Source organism: Hylobates moloch, unplaced genomic scaffold, assembly GCF_009828535.3.
Source record: "Hylobates moloch isolate HMO894 unplaced genomic scaffold, HMol_V3 SCAFFOLD_12, whole genome shotgun sequence".
Taxonomy (NCBI): Eukaryota; Metazoa; Chordata; class Mammalia; order Primates; family Hylobatidae; genus Hylobates; species Hylobates moloch.
Genome location: NW_026652287.1, coordinates 19,111,296 through 19,116,543, shown reverse-complemented (window position 1 = coordinate 19,116,543; position 5,248 = coordinate 19,111,296).

Genomic DNA, 5,248 nt, shown 5'->3' with positions numbered 1-5,248 from the left:
GAGGGCGTGTCCCTGAGTGTCGGGGTGTGGAGGGAGAGGAGGTGGCAGCTTCACAGGCAGCTGGGCATGGCTGCTCTCCTGCTTTTGGACCTTCAGGGGCTCTCTGCTGCCCTCACGGTAAGTCTACCTCTCAGGGTAGCCACTACTCACCTCCTGGGACACAGATTAGAAGCCACGTCTTTTGGGAAGCCCTCCCCACCCTTCCTTTGGACACCTGCCCCACTTCTCCCTTGGCACCATGACCACCTGTTACTTGGCCATCTCCCAACAGACTGTGAACTTTCACAGCAGCAGTGAGCCTACTGTGTTGTATGTTTGCTTGTTTTTGAGACAGTCTCGCTCTGTCGCCCAGGCTGGAGTGCAGTGGTGCCATCTCAGCTCACTGCAACCTCCACCTCCTGAGCTCAAGTGATTCTCATGCCTCCTGAGTAGCTGGGACTACAGGCGCCTGCCTCCATGCCTGGCTAGTTTTTTGTATTTTTAGTAGAGACGGGGCTTTGCCATGTTGGCTAGACTGGTCTTGAACTCCTGACCTCAAGTGATCCACCCGCCTCAACCTCCCAAAATGCTAGGATTACAGGCGTGAGCCACAGTGTCCAGCTAAGTTTTGTATTTTAATAGAGATGGGGTTTCACCACGTTGGCCAAGCTGGTCTCAAACTCCTGACCTCAAGTGATCTGCCTGCCTCAGCCTCCCAAAGTGCTGGGATTACAGGCATGAGTCACTGGGCCTGGCCTATCCTGCTGTGTTGATTGCTGGATCCCTGGCCGCCAGTTCAGGGCTGGCCAATAGGTGCTCATTAAATGCTTGTAGAGTAAGGAAAGGGGACTCAGATGGTCTGCAGAGGGTTGAATGGTGACCTCCCCCAAAATATATGTCCACCTGGAACCTGTAAATATGACCTTATTTGGGAAAAAAGGGTCTTTGTACATATAACTAACGATCTTGAGATGAGATTATGGGTGCCAACTGTCCTTAGAAGAGAAAGGCAGGCTGGGCGTGGTGGCTCAGGCCTGTAATCCCAACTCTTTGGGATGCTGAGGTGGGTGGATCACCTGAGGTCAGGAGATCAAGATCAGCCTGGCCAATGGTGAAACCTCGTCTCTACTAAAAATACAAAAATTAGTTGGGCCTGGTGGCGGGCGCCTGTAATCTCAGCTACTCGGGAGGCAGAGGTTTCAGCAAGCCGAGATCGTGCCATTGCACTCCAGCGTGGGTGACGGAGCAAGACCGTCTCAAAAATAAGTAGAGCAAGGATCCTCCCCTAGAGCCTTCGGAGGGAGCATGGCCCTGCTCACACTTGGATTTCAGATCTGTGGACTCTGGAACTGTGAGAGCATAATTTTCTGTTGCTTTAAGCCCCCCAGTTTGAGGTATTTTGTTACAGCAGTCACAGGAAATTAACATACTGCGCTATCAGTAAAAGCCTTTCTGAAGATCTGCAGAAAAGAAGGACGTTAGGGAAAAGCCAGCCTCTGTGTAGGCAATACCCCGAGGGTGCACTTGGCCAGACGAGTGAATCTACACATGGGGTGAACTTGATGCCTTATTCCCCTGGCCCCCAAAATTGGCATTTTGTCTTAATGTGTAAGCAACAAGATCCACACGTTACTTTGGAGTTTTTCACTGACAACCAGCACTAGTGTCTAACACAGTGGGTTAAGAAAAGTGGGTTAACTTTTCTTGGTTTAAGAATATGATGAGGCCAGACACAGTGGCTCACACCTGTAATCCCAGAACTTTGGGAAGCCATGGCAGGAGGATTACTTGAGCCCAGGAGTTTGAGGCCAGCCTGGGCAACATAGGGAGACCCCTTCCCTAAAAAAAATTAAAAAATTAGCCGAGCATGGTGGTGCATGCCTGTAGTCCCAGCTACTCAGGAGGCTGAGGCAAGAGGATGACTTGAGCCTAGGAGGTTGAGGCTGCAGTGAGCTGTGAGCACACCACTGCACTCCGGCCTGGGTGACAGAGCAAGACCCTGTCTCAAAAAAAAAAAAAAAAAAAAGAAACCCAAAAAATCTGATGAACACATTAGATTTATGAGTCTTTTTTTTTTAAATATATACTGTAAGTTCTGGGATACATATGCGAAAGTGCAGGTTTGTCACATAGGCATACATGTGCCATGGTGGTTTGCTGCACCCATCAACCCACCATCTACATTAGGTATTTCTCCTAATGCTCTCCCTCCCTTAGCTCTCCACCCCCGACAGGCCCCGGTGTGTGATGTTCCCCTCCCTGTGTCCATGTGTTCTCATTGTTCAGCTCCCACTTATGAGTGAGAACATGTGGTGCTTGGTTTTCTGTTCCTGTTAGTTGGCTGAGAATGATGGTTTCCAGCTTCATCCATGTCCCTGCAAAGGATATGAACTCATTCTTTTTTACGGCTGTCATACATGAGTCTTTAAACAATGCTTATGTGGGGTTAGGTTCTAACATCAGCTCAAAAGGTGGAAATCAAGGACAGTCAAATTGACCTTGAAAATGCCCTGGGAAGACAACAGGCAGCACCCAAGGATCTGTGGCTGAGGCTGCTGGCTGCCCCCAGCATTCTTTTTCCTGCTTCCTGTAGAAGGAGGGGCTGCATGTTTTGGGGGGCATACGGCTGCCCAGGAGAAAGACCATTTCCCAGCATCTCTTGCAGCTAGGCTCAACCAGGTGACCACATTCTGGTCAAAGTGACATGAGAATGCCCAGGCTGTGTCCTTGAAGGGCAGGGCAAGCCCTCTTTTTCCTCCCCATTCCCAGTGGCTGGGTAGTGGCAGCACAGTGGGCTGCTGTCTGGGCCATGGAGGTGTGTCAGAGCGACAGTTCAGAGGGGCTGGGCCCCTGCTGCTGTCAGACCAGGCCTGCCCACCTTCTAACTGTCATGTGACAGAAATCCACCTCCATCTCATTTAAGCCCACTAATGTCTGGGTCTGTCACAGGAACCAACACATTCCCTGACCCATATACACTGTTGCTCTGGGAGGCGAACACAGCAGGCTGTCCCCTAGCACTGGGGCAGCTGCTGTTCTTTGGTTCAGCATTGGGTGAAGTTGTTGACTTGTGTTCAGGGTCCACAAAATACCTCGCAGCTCACAAGGATTGCAGTGAGATGCTTACACTATGAGGGTTGGGCAATTGAGCCCAGGAATATAAAGTCCTGGGAGGTGGAGGGGTTAAGAGCGCTGGACTCCACTCCTTCAGCCCCACATCTCAGCACCTCTGGGGAATGCAGTCTGAGAATTGCTCATGGGACGCAGTGTTTCCTGCTATCCCTTGCACGGACTGCCACGTATCCAGCTTCCTGTCATCTTCCACAAAGCCAGAGGGGAAGGAGAGGAGGGTCTTTGACTGTGGAGCCACAGCCTGGGAAAGGGGACTGCCTTCTTTCTGGAACATCGGCCACGGGCTGCTCCCCTCCTTTCCTGGAGCCTCAGTTTCCTCATCTGTGCCATGGCAGTGACAGCCCCTCCTAGTGACTCAGCTCCCACCTGCGAAAGTGCTTTCTAAACTGCAGGTGTACAAGGTGGCAGCAATGTCATCGCCTGGAAACTTTTTGGGGACCAGGAGAAGGGAGGGCTCCTGACAGTTTCCAGGAAAGGCAGGAGCAGCTGTTATCCAGAAATCTGCACAACAAAATGTCTGCTGTTGGCCTAAGCCCAAGGATGGGACATGGTGGCCCCAGTGGACCGCTTCCATGAAATCTGCAATTATGGGGAAGTGGGGCTTATTAAGGAAGCTGGAGGGGAATGCGGCCCGGGCTTCTAGCAATGCTATAATTAGATTGCAGGGCCCCTTTTACTTTGCTGCTGATCCAGAAGGCCTTGGCCCGGGGCTTCGAGCTGAAATACCCCGGCCTCCTGGGTGGCGGGTGACGGCCCAAGCCTGTCGGGGTGCAGGAGGACACTGCCTTTATGTTGGGGGGATGGGGTAACAACAGCTGATGCTTGTGTAGTGCCCATGTGGGGCGGGCATCATTTTCAGCCCTCACTTCATCCTGGCATCTGCAGGAGTCTGTCCCGTTCTCGGTTCGCAGGTGAGAACACCAGGCACAGAGATGTCAAGGAGGTTGCTCAAGGTCACATTGTGGCTAAGTGGCAAAGTAGTAAAGAAGGGACATGAATGATTGAAATCAGGGGTCACCAAACCACAGCCCATTTTTTTTTTTTTCTGCTACCGTTGCCTGGTCTTGTCAATAAAGTTTTACTCAGCATATGTGCCAAGGCAGCATTGCAGAGGTGAAAGGGCCGAAACGGGGAATTCTGCCACAGTGTGACCTTGTAGAAGACACTCTGGGCTTTCTAATCTGTAAAATGATGGGGGTTTGCTTTAGATTGGGGTCACCACACTTGATGCAAAGGGCCAGATGGTAAATATTTTAGGTTTTGCAGGTCATAAGGTCTCTGTTGCTACTCAACTCTGCTACATGCAGCAACTATTGACAATATGCAAACTAACGGTAATGGCTGTATTCCAATAAAACTTTATAAAACCAGGCAACGGCAGCAAAAAAAAAAAATAGGGCCATGGTTTGCCAACTCCTGATTTCGATCATTCACATCCCTTCTTTACTACTTTGCCTTACGAAATTCATGTTTTTAATACTTTTCTTTATACGAATTCACTGGTATTCCTCAGAGCTTAGCAACACCATAGGTTTGATGACCTAAACAAATACAGGTTTGTATTTGTGGCATACATGTGAAAATAAACTTGTGAGTTAAAAATTAAAAAGAAAAGCGTATGGGCCACCTAAACCATCTCCTGAAGCACACAGGTCCATGCTCTGTGCTTTGGGAGACATTTTTTAGTTCAGTGTTTTTTTTCGAGATGGAGTCTCACTCTGTCGCCCAGGCTGGAGTGCAGTGGCACGATCTCGGTTCACTGCAACCTCCACCTCCTGGGTTCAAGTGATTCTGCTGCCTCAGCCCCCCAAGTAGCTGGGACTACAGGCGCCTGCCACCATGCCCAGCTATTTTTTTGTATTTTTAGTAGAGATGGGGTTTCACCGTGTTAGCCAGGATGGTCTTGATCTCCTGATTCTGTGATGCACCCGCCTCAGCCTCCCAAAGTGCTGGGATTACAGGTGTGAGCCACCTCGCCAGGCCTGGGTCAGTGTTTTTCAAATCGCTGAGTTGTGGAGGGGGAAGAGGAGTCTGGGTCGGGGAGGTCAGGCCCTGTACCCTGACTTGGAACAAAGCAGTTCTTGCTTAATCTGTTTAAGACATTTGTTTGGGAAATGGGTTCTGGGGCCAAAGGAGT